Source organism: Lissotriton helveticus, chromosome 1_1 (genome assembly GCF_964261635.1).
Source record: "Lissotriton helveticus chromosome 1_1, aLisHel1.1, whole genome shotgun sequence".
In the NCBI taxonomy this organism is placed as follows: Eukaryota; Metazoa; Chordata; class Amphibia; order Caudata; family Salamandridae; genus Lissotriton; species Lissotriton helveticus.
This window is the reverse complement of record NC_136057.1, coordinates 1,821,467,052-1,821,484,651: the sequence shown is the minus strand read 5'-3', so window position 1 is coordinate 1,821,484,651 and position 17,600 is coordinate 1,821,467,052. Positions and strand designations below refer to the sequence as shown.

The following is a 17,600-nucleotide window of genomic DNA, read 5'->3' as shown; positions in this document are numbered from 1 at the left end:
GACAATTAAGGCGGCCTACAATATATGGAAAGGATTTTCTAAAAAAATTGGAATAGGGAAATATAGTGCATATACCAGATTTAAAAATAATCCTTTATTACCTAGGGCAGTGTTTTCAGGGGTGATATATCAAGAATGGGAGAGCCGAGGTATTGGCATGATCGGAGATGTGATGGATGATAATGGTATGTTACAATTTATTGACCTAAAAAATAAGTATATGTTAAACACAAATCATTTTTTTAAATATTTACAAATACGGAGTTGTATACTAAATAAAAGAGGTGGGGCCTTAGAATTCGGGAGGAGCATTATGATGGATCTTATACAAAAAGGTAGTGACTGTACTATAAAAAGATTTTATTTAGAAATTACAAAGTTAAAAAAAGATGATCTTGAGAAATGGATAGTTAAATGGTCCTTAGATCTAGATATACCTAGAGAAAGAGATATTTTTTCGGAGTCACTCGAGATGGGATGTAAAGTATTATGTTCATCGTCTCTTCAGGCCCAGCACTATAAGAGTTTATATCATTTGTATTATACGCCATGGAAAATTGCTCAATGGGGGGCTGTTTCGGGTACCACGTGTTTTAGATGTGGCAGTATGGAGGCTAACTTGTTACATATTTTCTCTACTTGTCCGCATTTAGATGAGATAAAACACGATATTGGGAATTTTTTTCGAAATGCCTTGGATACAACAATAGAGTTGGATTCAGCAACAATTTTGTTGGGTGTTTCCCCCAATGGACAAATAAACTGTAAACATTTTTTGTTTGTAGCAATGGCGATTTTTAGATTGCTTGTGGCCTCAACTTGGCTAGATCCAAATCCTCCCACGTATCATCAATGGCTTGGGAAAACTTTGTCAATACAAAAATTGGAAACAGCTATTTATTCTAGGAAAGGGAGAAAGGGTAAAAAGCTGGGTATGCAAATTTGGGGCCCTCTAATTCAGTGGAATTTGGGAACTGAATAAGTTAATGTGTAATATTCATATATGTATAGGTGAAGGTGAATATATATGATTTTGTATGTATATATAATAGGATAGGATCGGTATGTAGTACGTATATTGTAGTATTATTTCCCTTTTTTTTTTTTTCTTCGAATATGCGGTTGCCTTATGAATTGTATTGTGCCTTGTCCATGTAATGGGGGAGGGGGGGAAAGAAAATGAGGGGAAAAAAATTTTCAATAAAAATATCTAAACAAAAAAAAAAGGAAGATCATAAAGGCTAAAGAAGACTTTTTCAAATCCCAGCTGAACCAAGCAATCAACCGTCCCAAAAAACTATTCGATATCGTCAAACAACAAGCACGCAACAAGCCAAACACCGACACCTCGAACACACCTAACTCTGATGAGCTGGCCAACTTCTTCCTAGAAAAAACTAAATCCATTGAACTTAACATCCAATCTAAGAAGGCCCTCCTACAAACTATGGCCCTTGATGCTAAATCTCACTCTCATATCAAGGTCCATTTCAATACTCCAAAGGAAATCACAAACAACAATGCCTCCTGGCACACCTTCTCTCCCATCCCTAACAAGAAATCTATAACACTCCTCTAATGATTAAGTCCTTAAATCACTTTTTGAGCCCCTTACCTCCTTCTATATTTAAAATGATTGATACCTCTATTCTTCCATTATGGGCGAAGATCGTAAATGCCTCTCTGAGACAAGTGTCCATACCGGACTGTCTTAAAATAGGACAGGTCACACCTATACTAAAGAAAACTAACTCCCTCCCCACTGATCTCAACAACAACCGCCCTATATCCAACATCCCCACTTTGGCGAAATTGCTGGAAAAATGTGTCCAAATACAACTATACAATCACATCGAGAATTACAAAAACTTCTAGACAAACACCAATCCGGCTTCCGGCAAGGTCACAGCACTGAATCAGCACCCACCCACATAATTGAAGGCAACCTAAAAATGCTTGACCACAACTAATCATGCCTATTGATACTTCTTGACTTATCCTCCGCATTCGATACGGTTAAGCATGACAACCTACTGTCCTTACTAGAACTAAGGATGGGTCTAACTGGCCAAGTGCCATAATGGTTCACCTCCTTCCTAAATAACAGAACACAACGAATCAAGACGAAGCATTCACTCTCTCAACCCTCCAGGGTCACCACATGGGCATCCGCAGGGGGGGGCAAGGAGGGGCGCTTGCCCCCCCCTGGATCCAGGCTCCCCTATGGAAGATCCTGGCTCACCCAAGGCCATCCAGAAGTGGAAAAGCAGGTCCACATACCGGCGCCGACTTTCCTGCTGGCGCACAACTGGAAAGGCTAATACAGATTGGCTGTGACTTTTAGCAAGCCACAGTCAGGACGGTCCATTGTCATGGGCAGAATGACAATGGACCGACCTAGGAGGCACAGCATGGCGCATCTCTGCCCATCCCAGGCCTCGGAAGGTGACAGAGTCCTCAGGGAGCTGCTGATGCTTTTTAGGGGAACAGGATTGGCTTTAGTCCCTCGCAGCAGGCCACAACTATCGGTTTTAAAGCCACAGAGGGAGTTTTTGTGGGGGGGGTTGGGGGGAGCTAGTGCCAGCTGTAGGTACCAGATGTAGATTGGAAGTTTCATTTTTTTTAAATTCCATCTGTTTATGAAATGGGGAGGGTGCTGTGCACCTCGAAGAGAAATGGAACTTCAGAAATAAAACACACTTTGTCAAAATCGCATTTTCCTTTTACCCATTTCTGGTCATATTTTTTTAACGTAAAGTTATATCAGACAACTTTACATTTGAAGAAAAATAGGACTAGAAATGGGTGAAAGGAAAATTCGATATTACCAAAGTTTCAGTGAAATAATTAATTAACCTTCTATGTTGGGGCAAAAGGAGAGGCGAGAGGAAAGGAGAGATAATAAGAAAGAGAAAAGGAAATAGGAGACGGAGTGGGGAGTAGAGACAAATGTAGAGGGGAAGAGGAAAAAGGGAGAAATGATTGACGAGAGAAGGGAGTAAAAGAGGCTAGAGTGGAGGGGGAGGGAAATAATTCTAGATAAGCACAGGGAGAAGGAGAAAGAGAGGGAAACAACAAAGGAAAAGATGAAGTGAGGACAAACTAAGTGGAGAGAAGGGTGAAACAAGAGTTTGGAAAAGGAAAGGAAGGAAACAAAAGAGGAGAGATGGGTGATGGCAAAGGGAGAAACAGAACACTGAATGACAAAGTGAAGGATGGATGCAGAAGAGGGTGTTAAAAGTTTCATGGTTAGTAATAAGAAAAGGGTGTAGCAAGGCCTCAAAAACACTTCTTCTTCTGACATCGCTCACAGCCTGATTTAGAGGTTGGCAATACCTTGAGGTGATGCCAAATCTAGAGTAAAACCCAAAATAGGGATAATATGGTACTACCCCTTCAAGAAAGGGATTGTATAGTAACAGAAATGACACACGTGGATTCTCCACTGTTTCTAACAATTTCTCCAGAAATAGGTGGATTTTCCTTTACCACTCAACAATAAAGCAGACTTTTGGTCTGATCGCTACTAGAGTTAGAATAAGGCCCCTACACTTTCCTGAATAACCTTTCGAAGCTGCAGACCTGAAAACACTCACAAGGACAGGAATCTATTTGATGTCTCCAGAAAACGGTCTTTTGCAAATGTCAAGATTTGATAAAAACAAATTGTTTCCGACAGCAACAAGTCAGTAGATTGGCTACAACTAAATATAACAGGTGTAGGGAAATGAGGGTAACTGGCATGAGCAAACACAATTGAAGAATCTCATTTGCCCTCGATCCATTTCTTGTGACAACCCGTGCTTGCCTAAATTAAGATCTGTGTGGCAGTGAAATGCAGAGACATTGGGTACGGGGCTACAGGATTGTTCCCCTTAGCCGTCAGCCCCGAGACCTTCTTCCATGATTCGCCCCACCACTTTCAAATGTCACTAGCCGCCGCGGAGTGGAAAGTCCCAAATTCCACACATAATTCCTCATTTATATGAAGAAAACTCATAATTGGAAGTATTTGCCTCACCAGATAAATAAGTCACTCACTCACTCACTCACTCTCAGTATTGGTATTCACATGGTTTAGTAAAATCTCAGTACACTTTACCCCATTTGTGGTCGATGCCAAAATCATGAACTACATTTCCAGCAAAAAGAACTAAAAACACTGGCATTGATTAACTGCAGCACTATCGAAATGAAGTTTTCAACAACAATGTGCAATGACGATGCTTGTATTCACTGACATACATTGTGAAGTTTTTTTTTCCCTAAAAAGTATACTATATATTATTGATGAAAAAAAATGAACTTGTCTGTCTGTAAAGCAATTGGTGCTCATGTGAAGTGCTCTGATACCATTAGGTCGAGTTCACGCTATATAACACTTCAATTTTTAAAAAACAACAAGCGTTGCACATGTTGTAGAGCTCCCTCGGTGTTCGAGGCGCTTCTAGGTTCAAATGCGTATACCTCGATTGACTAACATTTCATCTCTGGAACACCTTTCCTACTAAAAATAATAAACACCTGGCTATTCTCTGCATTATAATTTCAAGTGATTTCTGATACAAAGTGTACTGGTTTGTTTAAGCAAATTGAGACCCTGCCTCTCACACTCCTTCACAGTTCACCTTATGCAATAATGTGCTGCCATACCCCTGCTTCATCAGTGTTGGATCATACCTCCAGATTGCACACACAAGACCAAAACTATTATTTATAGGCTGAACCTCAACCCACAGATGTAGTAGCTTAAATTAAACAATTTAAAGCAAGACAGAGTGGTCACAAAGTTGCCAGATTGGTTTTATTCACACCCAAAAACATTATCTCCACTTTACAGACTTTCCCAGTGAAGCACTATTTTCATTTTTTCTTGTCTTTGAGTAGCATTTTTCTCCTCAGGTGAGGAAGTTCACCGTTCCTGGAGGTACTGCGATATCTGGTTGATGCATTGTGTAGAAAATGTTTCATGTGATCCTTATCAGCTGTTTTCCTTTTATTATTTTATTAAATGTGTAGTGTACTGCAGCTTTATGTTCCTGAAGGTGGTCTTTTAAAACCATACTCCTTATGTTTTGTAAGCATTTAAGCAATGGACATTAAAATGGGTCCCCTCCGGGTCCTGTAGTCATGTCCTTAGCTTTTCAGGCAAAAACACTCATTGATTTCTGAATAACGAGTGCACAAGCATTAGGGTAAGCATGTTGTTCCTGCTTACATTTCACATACTTTACTCAGTCCTGCATTCCCTGTGAGTGTTTGCTTTTTCAAGGTGGTTATTACTGTTTTTCAGACAGAATATTACTCTTGTCTAGTGCATAATTTGAATTGAGTTGTTTCCAGGCGTTTATAGCGGAACACAATTGGATTGCATCTAAAGTTTCTTTTAGTGGAAAAGTATGGTGTTCAGTGGGGGAGAAGATGTGGCACTATGGCCAGAGCAGCTGAATTTGGAACTGGGGAACCAGGTTCAGCCTTCTCTCCTAAGGCAGCACATTCCCATGCTAGACCTTAGAAGGCCCTGCTAGACCTTAGAAGCCCTGGTGTCTTAGCACCAGCATGTACCTATCTGTGGCAAGAGTGGGTTAACCTTGAAGGTCTGTCCCCTACAATCCATACCGAAGTTCACCTTCAGTCTTCTGGGCAGGCCTACAAAGCAGCACACGCTAGAGCGACAGAGACTGTGTCACTGAGGTCACAGGACCCTGAGCTAGTCAGCCTCACCCATTGGTACTTCAGTTGGCCTTGTTTCTGCAGAAGTAGTGCAACTCACCAGGGATCGGCAATGCAGGTTTTGCACGCACACCAAACTAAGTTTGCATGCTTTAGGGTCTCTGCTTCATGCACAAGCACTTTTAACATGTGCTATCTGCTTTGGGGCCACAGAATTATGCAGCAATGGAGGATAACATTATTTCGCAGTGTTAACTAATTTATGCAGAAAAAATAGGGCTGCAGCGTGATGCGGTACATTTTGTAATGCCAACTGCTAGAAGGTGTGAATGATATCTACCAAAAGCCACAAAAGAAAGAGATGGCTGTGGCACAATAACCCTATGGTGTATGAGATCATATGCAGCCTGCTCCCTGCCCCTCATGGCTCCTACTGTGCCCCAGTGTTTCTTGTGCCCCACCTGGCACACATCATGTTGGAGGATGGTGATGACGTTAACATTTTGCCCCCCCCCTGGAAAAATTTCTGCGGACGCCGGAGTTCCTCAGGAATCAGCACTCTCACCCATCCTTTTAAATTTACTCATGGAACCCCTGGCAAACTGACACTCAACTGTATATGAAAATCTCGCAACCAGAATAGTTCATCTCCCTCAACGCTATTCTACAGAATACTCAAAGTTGGCTCATTGACAACCACCTCATGCTTAACACCAAAAAACTGAATTCCTTTTCATCTCCCCTCCCAATCACACACCCAAGATAGACTTACGGCTGAAGCATCTCACCTCCTTTGATTGTGCTACCCACATCATTGACTCTGCGAAATCCTTGGGAGGCACCATAGACAAACACTTGAACATGCAGGCACAAATCAACATTGCCACCAGGGGAGTTAATCATCAAATGAGCATACTAAGGAAACTTAAGCCCATCATCCCACAGAATTACTTAAAAATGGTGGTACAAGCCCTAGTGCTTCCAAGATTGGACTATGGAAGCACCACTCTATGTTGTCTTCCCAAATACAAGCTTGCCCCACTAAGAACCCTGTTCAAAGCTGCAGCCAGACCAATGTTCCCTCTAATTGTTTTCCTCTGTGTAAGGTCTCTGTGCACTGCAGCCAAGGTTATGTGCGCCAGGAACCAGACCACGGATGTGGGTGCAGTGTCTAAAGAAAGGGGCGTGGCCAACATTAAAGTGAAAGTGCGCATGGGGCTCTTTTACACAAAGTATTAAAAAGAAAGAAAGCTTTTGTAGCACGGGCTCTAAAGTGAATGTGGTCATGATGTGAATTAAATAAATAAATAAGGCCCTCAGTGCACTGTATCTACTGTGACCCCCAGGGACGGTTCCTTTTAAAGGCAAGAGGAGCGTAGCCCCACCTGCGGCGACTCTCCCCCACCCATTAGACCATACCATTGTTACTACTTTATAATTATCACAGGCTGCTGGTGATATTGTTTTTGCTACCCCTCAGTTTTGGAGTGTGAGCTTGCCTCTGAACTGGAGCAGCCGGAAAGAAACAATCTAGCAATAGAGCTGGTGCCCATGTGCCCTGCCAAATAAGAGGAGTCAGTATACCTCATGACTTGAACTGCTTCTTTGAAGAAACAATTGTTGCAAACGTCTGAGCCCAACACTAGATAGCAGGAGTATGCAGTGCATATGTATTTACAGCCACACATACTACAAACAAACTTCTCCTAACAGTCACAATTCTTTTTCAATGTTTTTTTGCCTCGCCGCATTAATTTAATTTCTTTTCTATGTTATGGATAGGCGTTATTTATAGATTTATCCCACAAAGATGCTTCTTGGTTTTGGAGACAGCTATACAACCAGTGTCTGAGAAATAAAGCCCGAAGATAATTATAAAAAATCTGGGTTTTCAGTTAGTGTCTAAAACAGTAGGTTTGTTTCTGCCTGCAACACAAACTCAAAAAAGAGAGTTCCTCAGTTTGGCTGCTTCTGTACAAACAGCATGGTCTCCATAAGTGGCTGTTCTGGTTTTAGCGCTGACAAGCATCAATTGGTTGAGGGAACATGACTGTTGGCAGAAGTAGCATTTATTGGCCAGAAAATATTGAATTCTGAGGTGTATCTTGGTTTTCTTTAAATGCTTTCTTTTTAAAATAAAAATGTCATGGCATAAACCATATTTGGAGAGTAAAACATAGTTGGGACCATTTACAGTACAATTATATGAAAGCATTTGTAGTGTAGGACAGCTTAAACAACTGCAGGTGTGTACGCTTCATTATGATTTTTTTTTCTTTTTTTAAAACTCCCCTAAGTGTCAATGCACATAGCTATTGACCTAACACACATGACTGACAGTAGTGACAATGACTTTTTTTTCTGTCTGCATGTATCTGTAAAAAAAGCAAGCATTAAAAATGCAATAGGTCTTGCCTTTCATTAAGTTAAAGCCATTTGCTTTGCTAATGGTATTGTATAGCAAAGCAAATGGCTTTAACTTAAAGGCGATACCTGTTGCATTTTCAATGCTTGTTTATTGTCTTGTTGCTCCTATCCAGTGATCCCTTCATAGCTACCTGGTTCTTCTCCGGGACACTGTGCAGGAGTGATGTGGCTACTGGTGGGCCTATACCCAAGAAAAGAGTTTGCTGAAGAGTTAGCATCCAGTCCTTCACCACATACTATGTGCAGCAATGTGGAATGCATAGAAGTCCTTGTTGTAACTTAGCTAAACTAGTCTGTGAGCAAATAAAAGTCCTGATCACAGAAGTTAACCAGCTGCCATGGGAACGTGTATTAAATTACATCGGTGTCTTTCTCTAGGGCCAGTGAGGAGCAGATGAAGTGCCCAGCAGTGCCTCGGAGCCCCCTTATCTGTGTAGCTGTCATTTGACAAAGCTCACAGTAAGCGTCAATAACAGCAGAGTTGCTGTGCTTTGCAGACATACCACGCTCTGGATTGCTTCCTCATTTCAACTCGAAGGGCCTACAAATGTTCCTCTCCCTGGCAACATGTGGCTGCTAGAGGCACACCATCTCAGGGGATCCTGCAAGTAGCAACAGTCCAGCATTTTTTAGGACCCTCATCCCTGAAACCCTCATTCATCCCCGTTTCACTTATGAGAGGACCTTCAAATACGTGAGTCCGGGATGTGCACTGTGCAAAAAAGGGTGCTGAGTTTGATTTAATAGCCTATGATGCTCCATCCATAATAACAATTTAAGCAACATGTAGGGTGCACGGGTACCCTGACCTGCATCTTCGTTCAGTGATAGTAATCATCAAGGCGGAGGCAGTATTGTTTCTCAATTTATGTTAAAAAAAACACTTTTAATAAGTACTTCTTAAATAATCTGATTATTAAAGTTAATGGCTCTGCGTGTTTAAGATGCACTTTCTTGAATATCGGAGACATCTATCATACTCCAACATTATTAATTTGTGTATGATCTACTGGACAACTAGAATCTGGGGCCTCGCCCAGTGCTGTGTGCCAGGGTGTGATGTTCCCTACTGCCAGTTATAGTCTCTTCTGAGAAATTCAAATGGAATACGTCTGTAGAAACTCTGGCTGCTCACGGGTCACTTTCCTGAACTCATTCATGTGCGTCTGCGGGCACTGTATCTCACTCCAGCTGATGGACACCATCTGCACTCCTGCTTCACTGTGGGCAACCACACATCCAGCTCGTTCTCAGCAGTTGTCAATAGATAGTTGGACTGTCCATCACCAAGTGAAATAACTTTTGCCAGGACGATGTCACCAGGTCGGAAAGTCTTGTACACTTCAACCTTGTGTTTTTCAGTGGCTCGAATGTCTTCCTTTCGTGTTGTTCCTCTGAATGTATTCTTCAATGGAGTGGATGCACTGTAGAGAATCTGAACTTTGGCAAAGCGGGTATTAATGCTGCACACCTTACAAGTGACAGCCGCATCCACATCAGGTAGGAGCAGGGACTGTGCATCTCTCACCACAGAAACCGTAGGCAACATTCCATTATCACTTTCTTCATCACATACCCTGAGAGGGAGGCATAAATATACCCATGCCTGCTGTATGTCCCACTGCCAGGGTAAAAGTCTTCAAGACTGTACAACCGTTCTCCAGGTATACAGTACCGTACAGGAGCCATGACCACAAACCACTCTGCTGGTCCCATACACTCTAGCACAGCAACGCATGCTCTAACGAGCGTGAAACAACGTGATTGGCTGTCACACAACCATTTGTCATGCACTGCAATTAATAGGAATATTATCACAAAAGCTCATTATCAGCCCGCGGCAGCGTTCCACTAACACAAAAACATGCATCAAGTCCAAAAGCACGACGTGTAAAGCACACGTCGTGGTTTTGGACTTGCTACATTTCATTTCTTAATGGGGCACGGCTGCGGGTTGATTGTGGGCCTTTGTGAAAGTATTCCTGTTAATCGCAGCACCATCATGCGCTGCAATTAACAGAAATATTTTCACAATGGCCCACAATCAGCCCCAGCCGTGCCCCATTAGGAAATTAAATGCAGCAAGTGCATGAGCTTCTTACTGCTGAATGCGTGCACAGGCTGCCAGTAAAAAAGCAATAGTTTCTCCTGCCAGTCCCGGTGATGCGAACGCTTCGAGGGATCTGCTGTGTGCGCGCTTCAAACATGAGACTGTGCGCTCGGAGTGAAAGATGTGCGTGCCGCACATGCGCGCGTCTTCCTGGGAACACTGAGGCAGACTGGTCTCAGAACCTAAAAGAAACAACCACATTTCTCCAACCTTGAAAGCTTTGGAATGGCTACCCTATGAGGCAAGAATACGCCTAAAGATCTCCTGCATGACTCACAAAGCCCTGCATTGCAATACCCCTTGCTACTTAGCACGAAAGCTTGAGTTATCAGGAGGATGCAGACTACTGCGTAGTGCGAGTTCATTACTACTGAAACTACAATTCTTCCACAAAAAGAGAGCTGGTTGCAGAGCATTCTCAGGGATCGCTCCAAAGATCTGGAACTCCCTGCCTCCAATGTTTTATGGAATCACTTCCTTTACCTACTTCAAAATAGAAGTAAAACTACTGCTAATGAACAAATTCACATCCTAAGACCTTAACTCTATGATGACTACCAGTCTCCCATGTTACCCTTATGTTACTGTCTACCTCTTTTGTACTGAATGACGAATATCGAATGTATGTATACTACCTCAACCTCCTAATATGTAATAATATGTGTATTGTAACACGCTCTGATTCCCTCGTGGTTCATTCCTTAATAACTACTAGTCTCCTATGCCACCCATATACTCCTATCTACTATTTTGTACCGAATGGCGAATACTGAATCTATGTATACTACCTCAACCATCTACTGTTCAACAACTGCATATTGTAAAGTGCTCTGATACCCCCGTGGGTCATGTTCGTGCTATATAAAACGTTATAAATAAATAAATAGTGGCCTTATTAAGTCAGCGATAGTCAATACACACCCTCAAGCCACCATACCGTTTTGGGACAAAGAACAGTGATGAGGAAACAGGTGAAGTTGAGTGGCGAATGAAACCTAGGTCTAATAGTTCATACAAATATTCTCGTAAATATTGTGCTTCAGCTTCGGTAAGTGCATACACTCGACTGTTAGGCAGAGTGGCACCTGGGAATAGATATATGTGGAAATCATACAATCTATGTGGAGGTAGTGTAGTTGCCTTTACTGGATCAAATACATCACTGAAGTCCTGATATTTAATATATGAGAAGAAGTTGTGGTATTAGCGCAATGAAGTAACGCCATAGATTCTGCCTGTACTTCTTAATAATAATGTGCACAACAATGTAAAGAATCGCAGGTAACAGTTCTCAAATCCCAATCTATTTTTGGGTTATGGGTAATTAACCGGGGAACCCCAAGAATGACTCCGAATGTAGGTGTATCAATTATATCGAAACGTATCTATTCCGTATGACCATTCTGACAAACTAATGTAATAGGACATGTTAGGTTGGTAATTAAACCTGAAGATAATTCAGATCCATCCACCGCACGGACTGGTTCTGGCTGTGCTTTTAAGACTGTGGAAATACCCAATTTTTTGGCTAACTGAATGTCAAAAAAATTACCAGGGGCCCCAGAATCTAATAATACTGAAATTACATGTCCCATTTGAGTTGTTAAGAGGAGAGTGACTTGCTTAGTAAAGTATTGGGGTATATGTATAACTCTATTTGCTAAATACTGGAAGATCTGAAATTCTATTTCTCTCGACAAGGCGAACTCCTTTCCTGACGAGATATTTAGTTTTCCTGACGTGCTAGTTGTAGCCACAGTATTTGCCTTTTGGACCCTTTGGGTTTATTGAGCAATCTCTGGCAAAGGATCTGGACCTGCCACATAAGTTTAATTTAGCCTGCGTTCCTTCTCTTCAGTAGATAAAGGACCTTTAACGCCTCCAATTTGCATTGGTTAACTTATGGTTCTTTTCTTTCTGCCTTTATAGTAATGATTTTTATTTCAAAGCGTAACCTTTCTCCCTTGCATTCACCAGTGCGATGATGTAGCTTTACTACAAGGTCCACAAAATCTGAATAGTCATTAGGCAACTCTACGATATGAGCAACGGCATCTTTTAAGTAAACCGCTATAGAATAAAGAAGTTCTTTTTTCCTTAGGCCATTGAGTTTCTGTCAACAAACGATTGAAAGTTGTTAAATAACTCAGTAAATTCTTATTTCCTTCTTTGAGATTTGAAAGCTCATTATCACTTGCTTGTACGAATGTGTGTTTAGCAAATAATTTATTCATGGTTGATTTGAAAACTGGCCAATTATATGAAATGTGATAATTTGTATCGATTAATGGAATGGAACAATCAGTTGCTACCCCTCCCAATTAAGAGAGGAAATTCGTTTTCTTCTATTCATTTCTGCATTTCTGAATGCAGATTTTGTAACATGTTTCCTAGATCTTGTTCCTTAGTAGTATCTCTCATCAGAGCCTGTGTCATCTCATGAGTATCAATATGATCTTGGTCTTGGTCCATATCTCCCAAAAGGAACTTTAATTTTTGTGACTTGGCCTTCTGTTAGAATGCCACTCACATGAAACCAGGGTGTTCCTCTGGGGAGATGAGACGTTAAATCCCAACACACCCAAGACTCCACTCCTGCTACAGTGGTAAAAAACACACTAAGCGTGAGAAGAATCCTAGTGGAAAGTGGAATGGTAAGAGAAACGAGAGAGAGAAAAACACACTACATTCTTCAGATTGATGTACTTTTGATATTCTGGTAAGTTCAACCTTTAGCAATGACTGGTACCGGAGAATAATGTTATGCATTCTTTGTCTACAAAATGCACATAAATAAATGATCAAACAAAAAATAAGCTCTTTTTGTTTATCGTCAACTTTCTTTGTAATGAGCATTCTGTCTTGTTCTTAATCAGTACCTCTCACAAACGTGCTTGTACTTCATATAGGGAGTTTATTCACTCTGCAAATAATAGCTGAAGTAATTCAATACGTATTTGAATATCAACTATACTTGAGAAGAGAGAAATAAAAACATTAATATCTACAAATGTATTTCTGATTTTACCCAAATGTTCGAACAATCCAATGTTTAACTTATTGCATATAAATGCTCTCTCCAAATTGGTTTATAGTCCCAAAAGAATGATTTGTTAAAGTTCTAAAGATTAATAATTCCAAACTCAGTTCCAAGTTCAATTTCGCTAATATTGCGGCAATCGTAACACAAAAGATACCTGTCAATTGTAGAATCGGCATCCGCAAGACGCGAGGGCTGAAAAATACCTAAACCCCTTCCGTGCTCATGACGGCCCCGGCTGTCATGAGTCAAGGTGGGCGTGTGGGCACGACGGCCGGGGGCCATCCGAGCCATGACCGTGATTGTAATGTCCAGCACTGCAGCGGAATTTGCGCTACAGCCAAGGTGTTAATCCTGACTGTCCGTTTTCTTTTTCTTTCAGGGTTTAGAAGAGATCCGGAGACTAAGCTGGACTTCCGGTGCGACGTGGGACTCGGGGATGTTGCCGGGGCAACTCGCGCTTCAGGGAAGACGGACGTAGAAGAAGATCGTAAAGGGGGGCGTGGAAAGGGAGTGTGGCCGAAGATCAGAGACGGAGAAAGGAAGCTCCGTTCTCTAATGCTGGATTCCAGGTAAGTGGGAACGGAGTAATGAGGCCAAGCGTTTCCATTGTTTAGATGCTCCTATTTATAGCTCAGGAGTGGATGGGGTAACACGTGAGGCTGCACCCAGCAAACTGTCAACCGGCAAGATGCAGCACATGGATAACTGTCAAATTATTACAAGTGGGAGAGGGACTGAATGTTTAATCATGCTCAGTCATGATTCTGTTACCATACGAATCCACTATTTGCTTTTGCCCCTGACCTAAGAATGTCTGAAGTCAATATTCATTAAACAATATTCAGAACAGACATGCCAGTACATGTTATGATGCAGTAATCCACTCATTACGTACACAATAATCATTCTGCTCAGAATACTGGCCATGCTCAGTGCACAATTTGAGTACTGGCCATGCTCAGTGTACAATTCCTAACATCCCCTTTTTTCTCTTTACCTTAATGATTTGTCTAGTGGGGTAGGGCTTTGTAAAGGAGACTCCCCGAAACTTGAAACAATGATATTCAATTATCAATTTATCAATCAATTTATATAGCACGCTAATCACCCGCTAGGGTCTCAAGGCGCTGGCGGAGAGGGGTCCAGTACTGCTCGAAAAGCCAGGTCTTGAGTTGCTTCCTGAAGGAGAGATGTTCCTGGGTCAGCGGTAAGTGGATGGGGAGGGAGTTCCATGTCTTGGCCGCCAGGTAGGAGAAGGATCTTCCTCCGGCGGTGGCTCTGCGAATGCGTGGTACGGTGGCGAGTGCAAGGCTGGTTGATCGCAGCTGGTGGGTGGGCGTGTAGAAAGTGAGGCGGTTGTTGAGGTACTTGGGGCCCAGGTCGTGGAGAGCCTTGTGTGCGTGGGTGAGGAGTCTGAACGGGATCCTCTTGCTGACGGGGAGCCAGTGCAGGTCTCTCAGGTGGGCGGAGATGTGGTTGTGAGCAGCCTGCTGTACGAGGACGAAGACATTTTGTTAGATTTAACTCTAATTGGATTACAAAGGTGACTTACTGAGTTAGGACTTTGTTCAGATGAGTATTTTTTTTAAATAAATATCTTAAAAAGTAAAATTATGGTTTTTAGATATCTGGGATGCCTAGTTAAAAAGAAATATGCACTGGTTCTTGGGGAAATATAAACTTGCTGTGTGAAAAGTTGTACCCATACTTAGGGAGAATTTTTACAAGCAATTGCTCCAAATCTTGCAGGAAAATACATTTTGCTCATGTTCTATCAGTTTATAAAATTGAAATTCCTCCTGCTTTAAGTTACGCCCGGGAATCAGTAGATTAACAGCAGTGGGATAAATTTGAGTAATCTGAGCTGTGCAGCCCCTTTAGCGGTGTTTCGGCTAAAATTTGGGCTACTTTCCACATATGTGTTCGCTATGGCTGCGTGCCTCTGATGGAGCAATGCACTACTGAACAGTGTTGAGAACCAGTTACGGGTAGCACTGCATGAGGAAATCTTTTCCACCCTGAAGGGAAAAAGTGTCCTTTTTAGGAATTATGAGAAAGCTGTAAACTTGATTAATTTTGAGAATAGTGGCAGGGGCTCTCTTCCTAAACAGGTTTTGAAAACTCAAATTAATAAAACAATTTATGTAGTCTCTCGCAAAAGGGATACGGCACTGTGAGCAAAACACTCCAATAACGTCATCATAGTGGTGAGTAGTATTTATAAACAGCCCCAACACTATGTTAAATGAAATCTCCCCCATGGTGTGCGTAGAACCATCGTGCTGCAATGGCTGAATCTGCTTCCCTTGTGAATAGTAACTGGAGCATTGGAGGGTCTCCCAAGACAGGATAAACTTTGTCACTTATGTGGTACCTGGGTGCTGGATTGAAACCATTTCTTGCTTGTCTGCCCCCTACTACAACCTTTACGATGTCAATTCTTAAGACCTTTGTTCCTAAAGTATAACATTGCTACAGCTGAGGAGGCCTGAAATTGTCTACTTGCTCCCCCCTCCGAACCAGTGTCTTCAAAATCTTCAGTTTTTTAAAACAATTTTTAAATATATCCTAGAGAAGGATTATGTTGGTCCACTTAGTTGAAGTTGTTTGCTTATGTTTCTCTCTGGGCAATATCTAATGAATCCTTGTGGTAGTATTATCGGGTCGTTTTTATCGGACGGTTGAATTTGTTAGAGTATTCAATGATATGATATATCTCACACTGATTACGTTATGGTTATACACTAAATGGTTTATGAACTTGATACTGTAGTTGCACGTTTGCACTTTCATCTTTTCGTATGCTGCTATGAATACTGCCATGCACAATTGAATACCATTTAGCCAGAAATGTTTCATCTTTTAGGCTTTTTGCATGTAAACTGAATATTAATCAGTACTGTTCAAGGATTCTTGAAATTGCTATCGTGCTCGAGCACTTGCACTTTTTGTTATCCTGTATGCTGCTGTTTATGGTGTACTGTATATCGCAATTTAGAACTTTTAAAACTCTTTGTACTTCATTGTACTTTATTCTTCATTGAATCAAATGCATTGTTTTCTTTTTAGCATTCTCGTAATGTACAGCCGAAGTCGTCCAAGAGTCTGATGGTATAATTCGCTTTGCCCTGCCCTTGTTATTCTTGTAATTAAAATGACTCTGAAATTGAATTTGCGATCACATTCCACCTCTTTGTAATTTTAATGCAACCATGATTCTTCTAATATTTTATGAAAACTGTAATCGCTGATGTTTTATGTCTTTTTATTCTGTTTTTAAGTGATGATTGATTTGATAAATTGGAGTTGTTTGTATGTGTTTTTATGTGGAACTCCTTGGAGCTCCAAATCATAATAAAATAATTGAATGGAATTGAATATCCATGTGTTTTTCCCTCCACTCTGCTGCACTTTGCGCACATGGTATACTTCTTCCCCACCTTCCATGTTGCTTCTGCGCCATACCCTCCGTGCTGCTTCTCCCATCTGCGCCCCTTATGTTGCTTCCACTCCACCAGTGCCTTGTGTGCTGAATTCCCATACAAATGCCCTCTGCTTCGCTTGCCCCACTCCTACCTTCTACCTTGCTTCTCCATAGTCAGGTTAGAATGAAAAATGAACACTTTAGTGCTACTTTTTATATTTACTTACTATTCAATTCTGATCAATAAATGAAAAGTAAAAAGCGCATACGTCATTTTGTGGGCACGTGCATGCATAGTGCGTCGGTCTACAAAATGATGCAGCCTGCTGGGTCATAGGCATTTTCCCTATCCTCTTTAGCGATACTGCATAGCATCGGGGCTACTGCATAGCACTGCTAAAAGAAATTGGCTCCTCCAATAGGCCCCAAAGCAAGAACTGCTGCTTTGCCAATGCTTGTTCTTTCCCAGGAGTTGGTGACGGCACCCTTGGTTGTGACGCATAGTGTTGTCTGTGCTCAGTGAAGCAGTGTTTGCGTGCTTAATCCCAGGGATATTTTGAGAATGCGCAACAGCAGTTTGGCTGTGCCCTGAGACGTGCAGAAGGGATAATAAGAGGACAGCTCATAACTCTGGCCTTTATGGCTATTGGTCAACAGGCTGATGTTAGCCCAAGCTTTGTTCCCTCCATTTGCCATGCTCTTCTGACCCGGAGGTTTTACAACTTTCCACTCTCTGTGCTACTCAGAACCCCTCTGCCTTCGGGTTAATCATTCCTCCGCCACTATCTGCCAAAAGTTCTTATCTCTTCTGCTGTCATTCTATAACAGGGCCCGCTTATCAACCTGCCCAGAGTCACGTGGCCACGACTGCCCTATCAGGCGCCTGGGATCTCCTGACAGGGCCCATCCTGAAGAGGGATGCT

At 41.8% G+C, this 17,600-nt stretch overlaps 1 pseudogene; it reads right to left on the bottom strand.

Annotated features, from left to right (window-relative positions):
• Positions 1-9,197: 9,197 nt before the first annotated feature.
• LOC144765562 (exosome complex component CSL4 pseudogene) lies at positions 9,198-9,789 on the bottom strand (annotated as a pseudogene).
• Positions 9,790-17,600: the final 7,811 nt, after the last annotated feature.